Here is a 20085-nt window from a genome sequence, read left to right as displayed (position 1 = left end):
GAATGCATTTAACAGCAACAGAGAACAATATTGGACAAGGGTGTGGCAGCCTCATACAACAAGATATGATGGTTCACTTAATGTGTGTACCACACACAGACACATCAACACTTATATCGACATACAGACATGTGAAAATGTGCCATGCGAATTGACGAGTATGCCAATAAGTGTGTTAACATTTTTTTTCGTCCATTAATGCATAACAATAAAACTGCAGTTTTGTATCTGCAGCTGCCGAAAATTATTGTTAGCTACTCGTTCTCCACCCTCCTGCTCAGCAGCATCAGCCTAAGTAATTACATGAAAATGCAACAAATTTTTAATGGTGCAGCTTGCATTGCATATTGTTGCAAAATTGTTTCTATTCATTGTTGTTAAAGTTTACAATATGGTTTTAGAAATTTACACCCTATAGCGAAGTCCTGCAATAATAGGTGATTAAGTGTAGCAGGATTATCAGAAGAGCACAATGACGTAGTAATAAACATAATTTTAAATTTTAATTTGAAAGTTTTATTTGTTAGGTAATTAATTAGGTTTGTTTGTCAGCGAGCGTTGGTAGGGATGCGATTTGGTTTTTGAAGAGGAAAACCTACAACAACTGTTGAAAGAGTGTGGTGATTTTGTTAACAGGTATGGTTGAGAAAGGATGAGGTTGGTCTAAAATTTGATATTTAGTTTGCAAATGGGAACCTCAATAGGGAATAACGATAATTGAAATGGTGGATCTGGCCAAAGGGGGGCTACTAGCACCGACGTACAGTGGTTCAGAAATCGATTTTCCTGGTCAAACCCTCAAATTTTGTCGTCACTGATATTTAATTTCTATGTGGGAATTGATGTAAACATATTGAAACTAAGGAAACCAAAAAATTAGATCAAAATATAGGAAGGAATGGGCGTGCCCCTAAAAACGACAATATTTTCACATTTTGGAAAATACGATAAATATTTTTTGAAAATTTCTGTAGAAAGAAATCGTTGTTTCTTGGCAATTATACCAGATACGTAGTGAGCTGTTTTATTTTTCCTCAGGTACTAAATTTTAAAGAAAGTCTAACTTTTGTGTACCAGTAGTCCAATTCCGTAACTTTTACCAAGGAGTATTTTTTATTTTTTAATTTTTGAACAAACTTTAAATTTTTGAATTTTTATACCCTACGCCACACTGTGGTAGGGGGTATTTATCTTTGTGTATGCATCATACAAAAGGTAGATTCATAGTTCCTTCTAGACGTATACATATAATCACTTTCTGAGTCGATTACGAGTTCAGTATTTTGCGGATTAGAAGAGCATGCAATGACATCGGTTACCGCCCTCACAAAAGTTCAACTTAACTGCAGTTTATGGGATGTTCGAAGATCCATTGGACCTTTTTATCAATGGTAAACCTTGCGGTCTACCCAAAATGGTCCAAAAGCTCTTACGGTAACCAAATAAATTGTCATCTTGAAACGATAACTATCAAATGTAATGAATTCCCAAATTAGGTCCACTTCCAAAATTGACTAATAGGTCTTTCAGGTATCTTCTTCGCAAAAGTACAACACTTTTGCGCTTTTATCGATGTCAAATTTATGAGCACAACGTGAGCATTTGTTTGCGACGCACACTGGTCCAAAACACTGATCTAGCGGCGCAAAAGTCAAAAAATCGAACTATAAAATTGCGAAATATTTTCCATTGTATCGATTACAGACACTTCGCAGACAAAGATTTTGTTTTTTAATTTTTGTTGTTGTAAATATTCACTCAGTTATTCACTATCAAATGCAAGAGTTTTTGTTGCATCAGATTTTAAAAAATTGTTGCAAAAAAATTATATTCATATTTGTTTAAATGTTAAATGCATTCGTAATGAAACTGGACAAGATTTATATTCAATTAATAGCAGAGGGCGAGATTTAAATTATAAAAATTAGTTTGGGGTCTGGAGCTACTTAGTTATATAGCAATAAATTTTCAAAAAATACAATTTTTTTGTGTTTTTATGGGTTGTACGCGCTTGTTCCATAGAGTGCATCTTGTAAACTTAGCCGAACTTAAGTTCGATTATTTTTTGGGGAAAGAAAGTGGACTTTCTGGATATGGAATAACCACATTTGGGCTGCAAATATTTGCAAATCTTTTGATAACTGCACTTTTAAAAAAGGGATTTTGCATGAAATTCATACAAATTTAGCTGTGCATTTGTATGGGAGCTAAATCAAAATATTGACCTATCTTGAGAAATGTTTGCAAGGAGGAGTTCTACCACCGGAGACACTATAATACCATATTATAGCTAAATATGTTATTAAATATGGGATAACAAGTAAAAATTCAACGAATCGGGGGTACCATAAAAGGGGCTACATCGAAACATAAATCCGTGTTGAAAATGTTTTGTAAGAAGATTTTATACGCAGTGAGAACACGGAATGCAAAATTACAGCCAAGTTGGTTTAAAAATGTGGTCATGATATTCAAAATACCTTAAATTGGGAGGTACGGTTACATGGGGCTATATCAAAACGTGCACCTATGTCCATAATTTTTGGTGAAATTATTTTTTGACCACTAGGAACCCTAAGTACCAAATTACAGGTAATTTGCTAGGAAATTGTGGCTTAAATCCTCAAAATACCGAAAATCTTAAGGTACCGTTATATGGGGGCTATACCAAAACATCAGCCGATATTGTTCATATTTGGCCCATTATTACCCACAGGTACAAGCCGAGTTTGTGCCAAATTTCAGTGACGTATCTCAATACGTTTGCAAGTTATTAATTTCGCGCCGCTAGATCAGTGCTTTCGACCACCGTGCGACGCCCACAATCGTGTGGTTATATACGATAAATGCTTCAATATTTTTGTCGGAAAGTTTATACGTCAAAAAAGGCCACGAAATTCTGAAACTCCCTGACCACACAATTTTTAGGGAAAATTGAAATATTTTCTTTAAATTGAAATATTTTCTTTAAAGCTGCAAAAAAGAAAATCTTGTTTATTGATTTTATTTAAAAGATCGTTGATGCTGTTGCATGCATTCATGAACAGAGAATGTAGTATATTCCATAAATTAAATCAGCGTTGCAAACGTAACAACGAAAACAGAAAAAACATGCTTTTTACTTTTTTTGAGTATTTTTAAAATAGGTTAATTCTTTTGTGTTGTGCCAATGAATGAAATACTATGAAACAACCCATAGAGCCACCCAGCCAGCAACAGCAGCAGCCTTTTTAGCAGCATGAAATACAAACCTAGTTTTTTTTCTCGTTGTTTCTCCAACCGGCAAATGCAAATAAGCTTGGCGACATTCAAGCAGCCAAGCAGAGAATACAGCACTCAATACATTTGGTTTTGTATCTATGGGGATCTGTATTATATGCATCTTTGCATGCATGTATTACCCACACATACTCAGAATTCACAATACTCACACACACACACCAGGAGACTGCACAAATGGGTTTAAAAATTTACGAGTTTTTTTAACACGTTCTTTTTCGTTTTGTTTATTTATTAAACAGAACTGCTGTTCTAGATTTTTGCTTAATACGTTTTTTTTTTCTTGTTGTTTAAATACAGTTTTGCAAAGATGAAAACGTTTAAGCCTTTTTTCCTTTTTTGTGGGTTTCATTGGTATGGCATATTACAAAAAAGAGGGAATTTTTAACCAAATATTTATTAACACTTTTATGAAATTAAATTGAAACTGAGATCCACAATTTAATAGATTTATTTAATAGAAGGCGAAAAAACAGCTTAACTTATAATTTTGAAATTTTCAGAATATTTGTTGATATTAAAAACGTCACACTTTGCAGAAGCATAGCTGAGGAATGCCGCAGGTTACGAATAGCGCGTTGGTAAGTACATTTAATGACTGCTAATTAAATAAGAAACAGCAGACAATTCAGCGGATCAGGGTGGTTCGAGTCCTATGATCTCTGGACCGAGGCAGTAAGTCTTTATCGGCCTTAAAAAATGTTATACCTCTTTCATCTACGAAAACGTCCGACGTCAAGATATTAGATGCTGGGTTAGTAACCCGCTCTTAGGAAAAACACTCTACTATGAAAATCGAAAGAGAGAAGAATAAACCGGCATATGTTGTCGAACCCCGCAAACGTTTCAAGAACCATTATATGCGAATCAGCCCAAGAAATGTTCAGACTATATATAAAGAAAGTACAATTAACGCATAGGGGTATGTCCGCGCAAAGTGTGACACTTATTACCGACGTAGCCAGGGGCGGCTTTTGCAAAAGCTCCCGAAATAGTGTTCAGATAAATTTCAGAATACCTCCCTATACCCAATATTGCAGCTCTCAGGAAGTGCTATAAGATAATGAATACGTAAGAACAACATCTTAAGGTGATACACTTTATTATGGCTGTCATGGCACTAGACATGAATTCTGTAAGCCGAAGGACAAAATAGTTTGTCTCCAATAGCTTTCCACCTTTTCGCCAGTAGCGAAGATCCTAGAGGCACTGCTCCTCTCCATAATGAAAAGCTGTTTCCCCGTTGCGCAACATCTGCAGCACAACAGGTAGTGCCACCGAACAGTTATGGTAGCTCTTGAACTATCTAAGGCCTTTGCTACCGCCAACCATGCTAAACTGTTCGAGGACATAGAGAGTACTTCCCTTCAGACGTGTGTGAAACGTTGGATGATCAACTATATGTGTGGACGCCAGACGCTTGAGGAATTCATAAATAAAACGTCTAAGACCCGTAGAGTGAAGTAAGGAGTTCCCCAATGCGGGGTAATATCTCCGTAACTGCTTAACATCTACCTTTGGAATACTTCACAACGCCCAAATGGCATAGAGGTTGCAGGTGACTATACGATCTTTGTGTGTAATCCTATCATGGATCACACGTGTGATAGGTAAAACATAGCTGATTTAGTATAGTTCTTCCATGTCACCCATGTCAATTTAAATACTAAATTTCAGTCATATCGGTCGTATATTGAGGTACGGTCCTATGGGTGCTATTTAAGGACGTCGACTTATACCGGACGTCGACTTACCCTATCTAGAACTTAATACCAAATATCAGCTATTTCGATGGGGAACGAAGACTAACTATCAAATGTCAGTCATTTCGATGGGATATTGAGCAGCAACCTTCAACTTACCGAAAATCGGGAGGTACCGTTCTACGGGGGCTATATGTAGACATGGACCTATACCAACAATTTCAGGTGGAAAATTTCGCACCCCCAGCTAACATTGGATACCAAATATCACAAATTTCGGTGGGATATTGAAGACACGACCAAAATAGCGAAAATCGAGATATACCGTTCTATGGGGGGGTACATCAAAATGTTATACCGACAAATTTCTGAGAGAAATTTTTGTAGCCCAGAAAAAGACCAAATACAAATTTCAGCCACTTGGTCGAGTAATGAGACTAAAACCTTAAAAATACCAAAAATCGGGCGGTAGCGTTCTATGGGAGCTATATGAAGACGTTGACTTATACCGACCAATTTCAGGTGGAACGTTTCACACCCTCAACGAAGACTATGTACCAAATTGAAGCCATATCAGTGTTATAATGAGGCTAAACCCTTCAAAATACCGAAAATTTCGAAGTATCTTTCCATGGGGTGTATATCAAAACGTGAACCGATACCGATAAATTTCTGGGAAAAAGGTTTGCATCGTATCGATGTAGAATTGCACCCTGATCAAGAATATATAGTTTGTGGGGTCTACAATGATTATTTCGAATAGTTACAAACGGAATTACGAACTTAATATACCCCCATCTTTTGGTGGAGGTTCGTCACGAAATTTTGGGGGAAGAAACCTATTGATTTTGCCGATGGTCGAACAATATTCAGGGGTCGGAATGGGCAAAAAACTCATTTGGAGAAAAAGTCAACATTTTGTTTTAAAGCGAATATTTCCGCTTCTATATGGGGTATACCAAAAGCATATGGGGTATGGGGGGTATATGGGGTATATCAAATGAAAGTAGAAAATATCACCTTTGCAACGATATAACGTAGGTTGTCGTATGTGGTCAAACAACGATTTTAATAATAATGACGAATATCACAGCATTGGTTGGGGACCTTCCAAAAACAAAGCCTGACTATGAAAGTAGAAAATTCCACCTGTACAATGATGTAAAGCAGGTTGGCGTAGGTGGCCAAATAACGGAGGTATCGCAACAGTCGTTAATACATCCCATTTTTATTTTTTTTTTTAATTTTATTGTAATCACGCCGCAATTTTGATTGGATCGTCACGAAATTTTGGGTGTTAATAGGGGTCTCACAGAGGAAAAAACCTATTGATTTTGGTAATGGTCGGATATTATTCAGGGGTCGGAATGTGAAAAAAACTTATTTGGAGAAAAGGCCAACGTTTTATTTCAATGCGAATACCTCTCTTCTGTAAGATGTATATCGAAAGCAAAACCTGGCAAAGAAAGTAGAAAATATCACCTTTACAGCGATGTAAAATAGTTTGTCATAGGTGGTCAAACAACAGAGATATCGCAATAGTCGGTAATGCATCCATTTTTTGTGCAATCACACTACAAGTCGGAATTTTGATCGGATCCTCACGAAATTTTGGCGGTTGATGGGGGTCTCACAGAGAAAGAAGCCTATTGATGGTTGGCGTACATCCCATTTTCCATTTTTATACCCTCAGCATTTATGCTAACGAGGGTATATACACTTTCATACGGGCAAAATGTGCCTCATCGAAATAATGGTTTTAGACCCCAAATATGTTTGGACGAAATGTGTTTTAGACAATTTGGAGTTGATTTAGCCATGTCCGTCCGTCTGTCTGTCTGTCTGTCTGGCTGGTGCGCACGATAACTCCCGAACGGAGATTCGGTCCAAAATTTGGCTTTCGTAATATTTTGCCCAAACTTAGTTTAAGTTCGAAGATTTGTTATAGCGGTCCACTCCTTCCGGTACCTCCCCCACAAAAGTTCGAAAATGTTCGGAAAATTTGTGCGCACTCTTTAAGGGAGTAACCGATTTGGCCCACACTTTGTACATCGTGAAGGTTCTACCAGACTTAGATGAAGTTCCAATATGGACTCAATCGGTGCACCCCTTCGGGTACCTCCCACACAAAATTTCGGAAAAGTTCAGTTTAGGACCTGCTGTCGAATCGCTTCGATTTTTGTTGTTACAGCTTGTATTCGATGTCCCCCATACGACGGTACAAGTTTCATAAGGGGCAAGTCCATACTTCCTGAGAAAATAGCCTGAAAGGTGCAAAAAACCCCTATGACACCATGTCGTCTGTGTCATGCTTAAGTGTTCCATACGCCACTTTGGACTTTTTGAGATACAGGTGATTTCTAGGGTTTTCCGGTATGCTCTTTCTGAATTTCTGGTCTCCTATCTGCTCTAGTTTCCGAGATATCCAACCATCGACGCCAAAGCTTAAACTTTTTTCATTTATGAAATTAATATTTTAAAAACTTACTAGTTTACAAACACATTTCAAAAATCAGAGCTTTAATTTTCGATTTAGAAGTATTTAATTTATTAAGGCAAAGATGGAAACATTTTTTGTCACTTTGTTCCATGTGATTTACAATATTTCACATTTGTGTCATAAGTGTGGATATGGAACAAATCGACAAAAATTATTTTCTTAAAAATTTCAATAACTTTTATATTCCAATACATATTCCTCTATATTTTTGCAAATATGTTCTATACACTATTACTAATATTTCAAGTCAAAAATATAAATATTTTCTTTAGTCAACTCCACGCAGTTGTGACGCAAAACATTAAAATGCGATTATCTCAAAACGGGCAAATGGTGTATGGAAAACTTAAGCATGACACCGACGATGTGATAAATAAATCTCGAACAGATCTGCCAATTCGGTCCAAAATTTAGCCTTCGTAATATTTTGTCCAAACATAATTTAAGTTCGAAGATAAACCATATCGGTCCACTCTTTCAGGTACCCCCCTCACAACAGTTCAAAAATGTTCGGAAAAATTGTGCGTACGATAACTCTTGAAGGGAGTGACCGATGTAATCCATACTCTGCACATCCAAATATATCTACCAGATATAGATCAGGTTCGAATATGGACTATATTTGTCTAATCCTCCTGGTACCTCCAACACAAAATCACTTTGATTTTTGTTGAAGCGATTTGCATTCGCTACCTCCATTACGACGGTAAAAGTTTTTCAGGGGCAAGTCCATATACCTTGGGAAAACATCCCGAAAGGTGTAAAAAACCCTATGTCGCCATATGTGGCTCTCGAACTGTTCTACCGATTTGGTGCAACATTTGGTCTTCGTCATATTTTATCCAAACTTAGTTTCATGGGGCAATACCGGGTCAAAAATGCCGGTACTTCTCCCCAATGTTTAAAAAATTTCACTAAAATGTTAGGACGATGTCACTTAAATGGTGCAACCAATTTGGTCCAAACTTTGGATCTCCTAATATTTTGTCAAAATTTAGTTTAACTTCTAAAATGGCCCATATCGGTCCTCCTAAGGGTACCTCCCCCACAAAAGTTCAACATTTGTGTTAATTCCTAATCCACATTTTTGTCGGCAAAAGGGCCACAAAATTCTAAAGAGACCCTAAATACATTCGATCTGTCCGTAGATGAAAGTTTCAATTCATATTGGTTGAGGGTATATCTCTGTCGGCAAAGCCGACTGACACTTTTTTACTTGTTTTATTTTAGTTGTACTGACGATGCACTTAAATGCGTTCCAACAAAATTTACCTGTATTAATGAAGACATTCGGAGCAAGGACGCGAAGCTATCCCAAATTTAATACTTTGAATTTTACCAGTCAAAAGCTTATGTGGTGTAGGGTATCACATAGTCGGCACCGACCCGACTATATCCTTGGCTCACTTGTTTTATCTTCGCTAGTTGTATAAAACATTTTTAAAAAGCATTACCGATATACACGTAGGTGCATTGTTTGATATTTCCCCCATGGAGCGGTACCTATCGATTTTATAGATTTTTGTGGGTTTTTTTGTCACATTTTCTAATCGAAATGCGGGTACAAAAGTTCATTTCAGAAATGCTAATATAAGGCTATGTTTTGTAGGGTGACCGTATAATAATCTAGCCTGATGTGAGTTATTTTAATGGGAGTTTTTTATGTGCGTGTTATTTGGTATTTCGCAAAAGCCAATCAACCACTGTCGGTACCGCTCAATTTAACGTGTTTTAAAGGTTTGGTGTTTCAGGTTATCAGTGGGTAGAAAACGATGAGATCTGATTTATATTAAACATTGATCTCAAACATGCAAATTAGCCTCGACAGGGCGGTGGATCTTAGTACTTTCATAAACGAAAGGAAACTAGGTATTCGATTTTTCTACAATCCGATCCGTGGTGAAGGGTATAACAATTCTGGCCCGCCCGACATTGACGCGGGTTTTAAATGGTTTCACATAAATGTTGCAAATATCTGCCGCAACGGCTCTATAATAATTTCTAACAAGTCATCCCTAGGGTAAAAAGTTTTCCATCCGGTCATACTTTACGCTGTTTGTTTGTTTCCAATTTGTAGCCTGTGTCATTACTTACATTAAATCAACGGTTAAAATTACCTGAAATTAAAAAATAAAATCTATTAGTATTCTATTTTCACTATGAAGTTATTGACATACAAAAACAAATATACATGAAATATGTGGTTAGCTAAGAATTCTACGACAATTACACATGCGTTATAGGCAACACACTTCCTTTTTCCTCACAATGTGACATTTGCGTGGGATTTATGTCAAAATAAATCGTTTACAAGAACCCCAAAAATGGCTTTGTCATCAAAAAACAATTCCTTAAACAAATTAAGCATTGATTTAATCCATAGAAAATAAATAATAATGCTCTTAGCTATTGTTTCATTGTTTTTTCTGTCCTCTAAACAAAATATTGGCTGTAGAAAGAAGTATTCATTCATGCATTTATTTATCCATCCATTCATCCATTGATGTGGTTGAAAGGCAAAAAAATGAAATTAAGCCTTTGGCAATAAAGAAAACAACTCCACCCATTTATGTGATGGCGGTGCTTGAATTTTTTTGTTGACTCAAAATCTTTGGCTTTTGTAGCAGAAATATAAAAACAATTTCTAACTATGCCAATTTGTATAATTGCTTCGAAAGGAGATGGAGATGGAGAGACAGTTTTCTATTGTTTGTTTATGTACGCTATTATTATTATTTCATTTTGAATTATTATTATTGTATAATGGATACACATACAATATCGATTATACCTGTCAAACGACTGAATTATATTAAATGGGATTAAAGGTTTTTTTTGTGGTTATATACACCCACCACTTATTCGCTCATATGTTAAGATAATTTAATCGTGTAATTGATTCATGAAATTAGTTGTTGTTTATTATAAATTGTGTGTCAGTTTTGATGTGAAGTTATTTTATTGAATATATTAAAAATGGGAACAAAAGTGCAGATACAGCTTGGGGAATTATTAAAAAAATTATTTACATAGATCTCATTTATCTACATTGACACATGTGTTAAGGTTTCAAAATGAAACAAAATATTTAAATTTAAATGCCCTCCCTCAAATAATACAACCTGATATCCATAAAATTAAAGCGATATTATCATATTTATATCATTTTAAACTGTCCATTTTACCTGTTAAAGTTGACAGTTGTAAAGTTATATCCCTAGGTCGAATTTATCTTCTTTCGTGATCATGGCCATCTTACAGACAATTAAAAGCTAATCAAAGGTTATATACCTTTATTGGGAATTTAATTTTTATAATACCCTTTCATTGGTAAGATGGCATAATTTTATAAATAAACATATGCAGTCTCTTCTTCGAACTCTTATCAACTTGGTTAATCAATATAAATTTTGTATGTGAATAAATCACAAGCAAAACGAATGAGCCTATTAGTTAGCTTTATAGGAGGGCAATAAAATAAAATATACTTCGGAAATGTTTTATGGCATTTTAAAATAATATTTCAAAACTCTTTTCTGCATTAGCCATAAAATGAAATCAAACTGCCTTGCTCCAGCTCCCACAAAACCGAAACATCTTCGGTGTGATAAACTTATACAGCTTAAAAATTACATGGGTATAGTTTTGTGTTGCAGTTTCCAGCAATTAATATAAAATAACAATTTTTTTATTAGAAAATGTATATTAATTTTATATAAGGTTTTAAATTTTATGGTCTACTAAAAAGTGTACAACAAACTCTTTTTTTCACATAAAATTTCGTGATTTATTTTATGGCGGTAATTCTGTGTTAAATTCCACATGTTTGTTATATACCAAATGCTCGGGACTTCTTTTTAGGTAAAAATCCATTTGGAACATCATTTAACATGTTATCTGTCCACAGAAATCACTTACTTTTTTCCAATTTTTTATTTCGATGACTTTGTATGAACATCATTTGCATATGGAAACTGTCTTCGCCTATAATGGTCTATATGTAGGCTTAATGTTGTCTATTTAAATGAAATTTATGAGACAATTAGGCCATTTTGAATGCCACTTCAAAGTGAAGTGAGTTTAAAAAAATGTATACGTTTGTGATCTCATCACTTGGAAAGCGATACAAATTTAGAACGCCATAACGAATAAAGTTTCCCCAAGTGTTTAGTAGTAGAAATCAAATCAGCCTACATAAAACCACTGGTCGTTTAAACGCCACAAAATGGTTGCAAAAATTGACGTAAAACTCGGATAGTTTCACAAATTTTGGGGGAGTTTTTGCATTTTGTTAAAATATTGTCTGTTGTCTGCCATTCGATGCTTATACAGCTCCATTTGGCCTATGCACTTCAAAGCATTTGGCCTAAAATGCAAGCAATTCCAAAAAATCGACTTTTTGTAATTTTCGACTTTGATGAAAAATTTAAATATGCATATAAATTTAATCATAAATCATATAAAGATAGGGATTTGTTATGAATGTAGGAAGAGTATTTTCTGAATCAAAGGGATTGGCATGTAAGAATACACCTATACATATTATCTTTCGAAAGGCAGTCTCAGTCCCAGAAAAAGTCTCATTTTACATATAAAATTTTAACCCCCTGTTTATGTATTTCGAAACGAAAATGTGTGCGCATGAAAGACACCCAAACTTTAGTTTTTGAAATATAATTTCATTTGCTTTTGCTTCAAAACAAAAATCAAATTTCAGTTTTTGTAAAAATTTTTATTCTTCTCACACGAATTGTCAAATTTTGTAGATCGATTTACTCGCTTTAGCGCAAATGTAGAGCGCTGATTTTTAAATGAGGAATCCTTAACGATATATGGAACGGGTATACGAAAAATTATATGTGTATGTCATCTGGGGGCTGAGCTATGAATGCCTAAATTATTACGAATATATACGAACGAACAAAAATAAGTTACAAAAACTGGGGGTTAAATTTGGTAGTTTTTCTTCCGCATTCGTTTTCTTATCGACATACATAAACAGGCCCTAAATTTTCTCACTGCTTTCCTTTACATGTCATTTAAGTTTGAATCCTTGTGTGGTAAGTTCCTTAAATCACAGTTTTTTTTAAGTAGATCGTTTATTCCAACTTGCGATAAAAGCCCTCAGATACCGGGACATACATCAAAAATTTTAAATTTTTTAGAAGAGCAAAAGTAAGAACATCTGCTAATGTTTGTAAATTTTCGTGCTTACGAACTCTAGATACAAGCGTGGATTGACGATGATTATCCATAATGCTACAGAAATAAAGAAATGCAGTAAAAATTTAAGATTTGGAATGTTTTATCTTGTTGTGCAACAGTATTTCGTAGCTGCATTTTACCCATCGTTAATGAAAGTACTAAGCTCTTTCGTAGAGGAATATGCTATCTGAAGAATATCAATTTCTTCAGTACAAGGTTTAATACCAATGATACAGCGATGTTGTCTACATGTTAAGAATGCAAAATACCACGTTTCGCCACTTCAGTAGAACAATCATGTAAAAGACTTCACATCGGGCGGTCGCTTCGGTACCTTGTAAATACCGAAAATCGAGATGTAGGTTCTTTGGGTTTATATCAAAACGTATACCTATATCCACAATTCTCAGCAGAAATGTTGAATATTTCCAATGCAGATTGTATACGGAACTTTACCCATTTCTGTAGTATAATGCGGCAAAAATCATAAATATAATTAAAAATCAGCAGAACCGTTCTACTTGGGCCATATTAAATCGTAGGCCTGCACCAACAAATTTCCAGGGAAAAGTCATAGAGTGGTTCGATTTGCAATTTAATATTAATTGCACTCTAATAAATAAATAAATTATTTAAATAATTAATTAGCCCCAAAGAAGACTAAATAACAAATTTCAGCCAGTTCTTGATTTCAACATAAGCAATAGAATAACTAGTTAACTAAGAAAAACATTATAAAAACATAAATAGAAAAATAGAAGTTATCAAATTCAGCTTTTGTCTTCTAGCCATTTGCATTCAAATACGCCTGATGAGCCTGGCTTAAACCACCAGGCGAAACGATCGTAGCGTAATGGTTCAGCGTGTGGTATTTCGCTAGAATTCATTTTTCAATACAAAACTCCTTAGGCCATGTTAGCACGATTAATCCAATTAATTAATTAAAAACTTTCATAAATAATGGCCTTCGTCCTAAAAAGGCAATAATAAAAATAAAAAACCCACAGCAGAGCCCGGCTGCCCCGGCTGAGGTTTGAAGCTGGGTCCTCTCCAACAAACAGACGATGTTGTCGAGATCTCAGCGTTCTATTGCACTGCCAATGTATCATATCAACAAACTAGTCGACATGATATCCAAAATTTCAAAAACTGAAAGCATTACAATTCATGAAGGAAACCCCCCTTCGATTGTATATGTGTATGTATTGAGAAAATGATTCCTAGACAAGACACTAGGGTGACTTGATAAAGAAAAGACGTCAATAAATACTTCATAATTACAAATTTGTAAAAATGTTTGTATAAATAGAAGTTATCAAAATCAGCCTTTGTCTTCTAGCCATTAGCATTCAAATACGCCTGATGAGCCTGGCTTAAACCACCAGGCGAAACGATCGTAGCGTAATGGTTGAGTGTGTGGTATTTCGCTAGAATTCATTTTTCAATACAAAACTCATTAGGTCATGTTAGCTCGATTAATCCAATTAATTAAGAAAAACATTATGTTTTTAGAAAAGTTGTGGCGATTTTTTTCAATTTCAACACACTTCATATTTTTAGATTTGGGTAATCTAGTTCCTAGTTCATTGCACTAGTTCCAAAACGTATGAGTAACGTCATAAAATCTGACATGTGATATAACGTATACGCAATTTGGTCATACAAATTATGTGGCCCTTTGGAACTGCGAAGTGAACAAGATAGTTCCATATACTCGTAGTTCATTTGGCACAACTCTAATATTTTTTATTTCATTATGTTTTAAAGTATTTAATATTTTCAACCTTTTTGTTTATTTTTCTCCTTACTGGATTTGATCCAAACCAAAACACTACAAACTGTACGCACATTAAGGATTGTTGAAACGCTTACATGTGCACCACACTAACTGTTTTTTATTTTGTTCACAAAAAATGCCCTCGCTTACGGTGAGCGTTGAACACACAACACATGGATTTGTAATCAGACACACTTGCTCTGTGCCACCGTACTCATCACATAGTAGGGAGTAAGTAGTTATTTTTGTTTGCATTACTTATATAATGACTAACGGATCCGAATTTTTCATGGGATGTAGACTACCTTGAAACTTGATCTGAGTTTATTAGTCACTCCTTCCGATATATATAGTGCCCACCAGTCATTGAAGTTTGTCTACGTTTTTAGTGCATTCGGGCCATAAGGTCAGGAACTATGAACTTTTTGGACAAGTGAATTGTTGGGACGACTAAGACAATTTTCGATAAAAAATGAAGCGAAAATGTTGAATTTTCATGGAGGAGATTCTGGAGTCAGATGACCAATGTAGTTGGTCTTTTTTGACCATTGGGAATCCTAAATACCAAGTTAGAGGCAGTTTAAACAGAAAATGTACCAAAAATCGTACCGTTATGAGGAACATTTACCAAACATTATCTTTTTTACAATTTCGAAACCTAAATACCAAATTCCATCCAATGTAGGCCTAAAACATCAATAAAAACTTCAAAATATTAGAAATGTGGCGGTACCGTTATATGGGGCGTCAAAATACCTGGATCAGGTGGCACCGTTATATATTAGGGCTATTCCAAAACGTGGACCTATGTCCACAATTTTTGGGACGAAAAAATGTCAAAATATTTGAAACCGGATGGCATTGTTATATAGGTGCTTTCCAAAACATGGGCTATGTCCACAGGTTTTGGTAGATGAGTTTTTTAATCACTAGGAACCCTAAATGCCAAATTATAGACAATTCGGTATGAAATTATAGCTAAAACCGTCAAAACAAATGAAATCGTGCGGTACTGTTATATAGGGACTATACAAAACGTGGACTGATATAGCCCATATTCGAACTTGAACTGTCCGCAAACTAAATGCGAATCTCTTCAAAATGACAACTTCATAATTCTATTTGTCTGGAAGCTAAAGTGATTACCACAGACGGACGGAAAGCCATAGGTCGACTCAGAATTTTACCCTGATCAAGAATATATGTATATGTATACTTAATAGGAACGCAATTTTTCACATACGGAGGAACCAACTTAATATACCTTCCATAGTATGGTGGAAGGCCGAACAGCCTATAATCTGCAGTAACGTGAAACTCTGGTAAAGGAAGTGCCCGTAGGTGTTGTCCGACCGATAGACCTGTTTAATGTAGGTTTAAAAGAAATATTGGAATTTCAACTCAACTCGTAAGTTATCATACTCAACAGTAATTTTAGTTGGTGGTGATAAGGGGGTTTAAACTTTTTAGGTCATGATTTGATTTATTTATTAGTACCCCACACAACAACATCGAAGTGTTATAATTGACAGTGTGGGTTAGTATTTTTATAAATGTATTACAAGCAGAAAATTTATTTCTTAAGATTATACTCTAAAATATAAACTGTAAATGTAATAATAATTGGAACAAAAGTACATTGTTGAGATAACTGAAATAAATATTTGGAAATATTGCAATGAATAATTAAAGAATAATTAAAGAAAACGTTCAGATAGATTAGGGTACGATAATTACAATGAAATGAAGATGAAAACAGTGAACGACGAAGTTATGTCGGTCCAAACATTCGGTAAAGTGTTGATTTAAATATTGATGCATTGCCTTGGAGTTGGATGTTATCTGGTAGTTGGTTCCAAAGTTTAGCAGAGTATATGAAGAAATGCCAGTCAGAGACATTGGATTGGTGTCGTGGTATAATCAGTTTTTTCCCTCTGGTTGACTGAGCGAATTGTAAGTAGTCGATGAGATACCTTGGTTCCTTTGTATATATGATTTTGTGAAGTAATGTTAGAACTTTAATTTTGAGAAGATTGTCGAAGGTAACTCCGTACAGTTTATGTGAGATTGAGGAGGTACTGTCGCGCCACCGTAAGCAGTAAACGTATAGCATTATATGCAACGTTAAGGCGGTCGTGGCTCTTTTTGTCGCATGATGCAAATAATTCGCATCCATACAGTAGTTGTGGCACAAGATATGTTTTGGCAAGAAGTGTCCTGATGTGTAGTGGTGTGAAACGTTGGCAGGCGTAGAGTGTTCTTAGCATTCCAAATACTTTCCCTGTAGTAAATTGTATGTGATTGTGCCAATTAAGACGATTGTTAAACATTACTCCCAGGTTTTTCATTTACGATGCTAATTGATTGGTTGTTTAATATAATATCTTGACAAACAAGGGACTGTGCAAGTTTAAATTTGCTTAGTATTAGGCATTTAGTCTTAGCAGGATTTAGGAATAAATCATTGTTTCTGGCCCACTCGTAAACATTAAGTAAATCCTCGTTCAACATGGCTGTTAGCGATTGAATTTCAGATTTGGGGCTACTTAGGTATAGCTGCACGTCATTAGCATAAACATGGAACTTAGAGTGTGAAATGTGGGCTTGAAGATCTTGTATATACATTGAAAAAAAGAGGGGCCCCAGAATCGATCCTTGAAGAACACCTCTCTTAATTATCAAAGCAGTTGACACTTTATGATTGCAGTAGACAGATTGGGTTCTGTATTGCAGGTATGAACTAATGAGTCGAACAGAGGTATCAGAAAAACGAAACAGTGTTTTCAGTTTTGAGCAAAGAATATTATGGTTTACACAATCGAATGCCTTCGAGTGATCCAACAGAACTAAGAACGTTATATTTCCAGAATCAATCTTATTCCTTATACATTCAGACACATCCATTAGTGATGTTATGCAGCTGTGGTTGGGCCTGAAGCCAGATTGACGTTCAAACAATAAGTTTTGAACTTGAATGTGGTGTGTAATTTGCTCGTGTATAATTTTCTCGAACACTTTTGAAAGAAAGGGTAAAATCGCAATTGGCCTATATTCTTTGGCATCACTGTTCACATTCCAGCTAGATTGTGATATTGTTTGCGCATCGTCCGATTGAGAAAAAGTGGGACTCGATATACCTGATGTCGGAATGAGGTCCACAAACTGCTGGTTCAATGTCTCAACATCAATTTCCGATCCGATAGATTGGTTTTTCGATTTGCCTATGCCGATTTCCCGGATGATTTTCCATTTCTGCTGGGAATCTACAGCAGAGTTAAATTTTTTATGATAAAAAATAGATTTTGCTCGTTGAATTTGTTTCGTAGCTTGCTTCCTTGCAGCTTTATACTCATCGTGGAATGAGGATATCTTGTAACGCTTCCAACGCATATACAGTTTATCTCTTGTGTCAATAAGTTTTTTAATATTGTCATTGAACCATGATTCACGCTGCTTGGTTTTAACAGTTCGTAGCTCTACGTGTTTATCAAAAAGCAAGGATATTTTATTTTGTAGGCACGAGAGTTGATCGTCACAAGATCTTTTACAATAAATCTCATCCCAGTCCGTATAAGCAACGACAATTTCCAATTGTGGTATATTTATTCGTTTAAAATCATAGTATTTCTCGGTAACTTCTTCAAAAACTATATTTAATTCGTATGTCATGAAGATGAGGTCATGTCTTGAGAAACATTGGTCTTACAACTGGTCGTACAATAAAACCTTGTCTGTTCTTTCGACAATGAAGAGATCTAGCAGTGTATTGCAAGTTTGAGAAAAGTGCGTAGGTGTATTTGAGTTTACCACAAATAAGCCAATAGAATTCAAAGATGTTACGAAATTATTAGGGTTCAGTAGGTTACAGTTGAGATCTCCTGTGATTACAACATCTGAGTATTGTACTGTGAAATCCCCAAGTTGAGCAATTAAATCGTCATACTTAATATTATGCTTGGGCCTATAGATACATACAAGCCAGGAACAGTTTATTGCCATTAATAGTAATTTCGGTAAAGAGATGTTCAATACGATCTTCACTTGTAGACTGACTTAATATCTTATGCTTGGTTTACATTTACGAAATCCACTCGATTTCAACTGTCAAATCCATAGATTAAACGTCAAATGAAATCCAGATGAGATTTCATTTGACGTTTGAGCTATGGAATCGACAGTTGAAATCGAGTGGTTTTCGTAAATGTAAACTTAGCATTACATTGTATGTGTGTTTTCGCATAAATTGCTACACCTCCAGCATGAGTAGATCTATCAGTTCGAAACACATTGTAACCATTAACTCGTACCAATATGTCAGGAGTAATTGAGTTGAACCAGGTTTCCGATACGCAGACAATATCCACAGCAGAATTTTCGAATATCTAACGAAATTCATCCATTTTTTTGGACAGACTTTGGGCATTAATGTGGCAGATACGTAAACCCGATTTTTGTTTCCCTAGTATTTGAATGAGGCTTTTTGTGGAGTCTTTGGAACCGTTGATGAACATTTCATTTGATATAGACATCGTGGAATAAAATTAAGGCAATGGTTTGACAGACAAGTGGAAGTTTGGAAGTAGATGAATGAATGGGTAGGTTTGTAAAGGCGATTAAAAAAATTGTAGATCTCAAGGACAGTGCGACAGTAGGGCTCGGCTAACTTTGAGTCGAAATTAATTTTGCTCAGTGGTATTATTATTATCGCATGGCCAAAAAAAAAAAACAGATTTAATTTACATCAATATGTAGGGGATCATCAGTCTGAGTGGCTTTGATATAAACAAGACCACGCAATGAGAAAGCAGAAGAAATAGCATTTTATTTTCGAAGCTTGATAGCGGCTTGCATGATTTTGTAGTTATGACCAGTAAGATTTTCGTTTATAAATATGGGTTTGCTCGATTCGAAGCCTAAGTGTGACAGTAGCAGGCTGCTGTTGTTACGTTTTCTAAACCGAGCATAGGATTTTAGGATGTTGTTCTTATCGTAGGCTGATGTTAATTTTGCAATAATTAGATCGGATTTGTTGTTAGTACGCCAGCGGAAGATAGAGGTATATGAAGGTGTATTTATATCGCTAACGTTGCAAATTGCATGGAAGCAGTCGTGGAGATTTTCATTTTGTATGTATGGAACACCAGTTATTCGCAGGTCACACGACACGGCCAGGTTTTCTTGGCGTTGAAGTTGTTTTAATTGAAAGATTTCGTTATTGGCAACGGAAACGTCTTTTGATTCTAGGCTGACTAGACGTGATTCAATGGCGCTTATAGTTTTTTCTATTGCGACGAATTGTTGGTCTACATTGGTATGGAGCTTAGTTTCAACTTCAGAGATTCGAAGTTCCAACAAGAAAATTTTTTGTTTAAGACCGCTAGAATTCTACTTTCGGTTTCTTTCATTAACTCTTTAATCTTCTCAAATTGTTCATCAAACCTCTTCTCCATAACATTAAGGGTACGAAATTGAGAGTCAGTGAAAGATAACCGCGGGGTTTTTGTATTCCTATCCTTAGTTGAATTTAAATATGAGTCCCTAGAACGTTTTGATGAACCACATTCCTCGGTTGTCAATGAGGATAGATCTGCGTTTACATTATTTTCAAAATGTTCAACATT

The 20085-nt window shown here is 35.4% G+C and overlaps 1 protein-coding gene across 1 annotated transcript in view; it reads right to left on the bottom strand.

Annotated features, from left to right (window-relative positions):
- LOC141402269 (uncharacterized) overlaps window positions 1–9614 on the bottom strand; it is a 167404-nt gene extending 157790 nt beyond the window's left edge. Inside the window, exon 1 of the mRNA XM_073983174.1 lies at window positions 9577–9614. The gene's annotated coding sequence lies outside the window, so the exon portion shown is untranslated. The remainder of the gene's footprint in view (window positions 1–9576) is intronic.
- Window positions 9615–20085: the final 10471 nt, after the last annotated feature.

The sequence above is a fragment of the Musca autumnalis genome, unplaced genomic scaffold (genome assembly GCF_047663935.1).
Source record: "Musca autumnalis isolate F117 unplaced genomic scaffold, ASM4766393v1 scaffold_4, whole genome shotgun sequence".
Lineage (NCBI taxonomy): Eukaryota > Metazoa > Arthropoda > Insecta > Diptera > Muscidae > Musca > Musca autumnalis.
The sequence above is the reverse complement of the archived record's forward strand: the minus strand, read 5'-3'. Positions and strand labels throughout refer to the sequence as shown.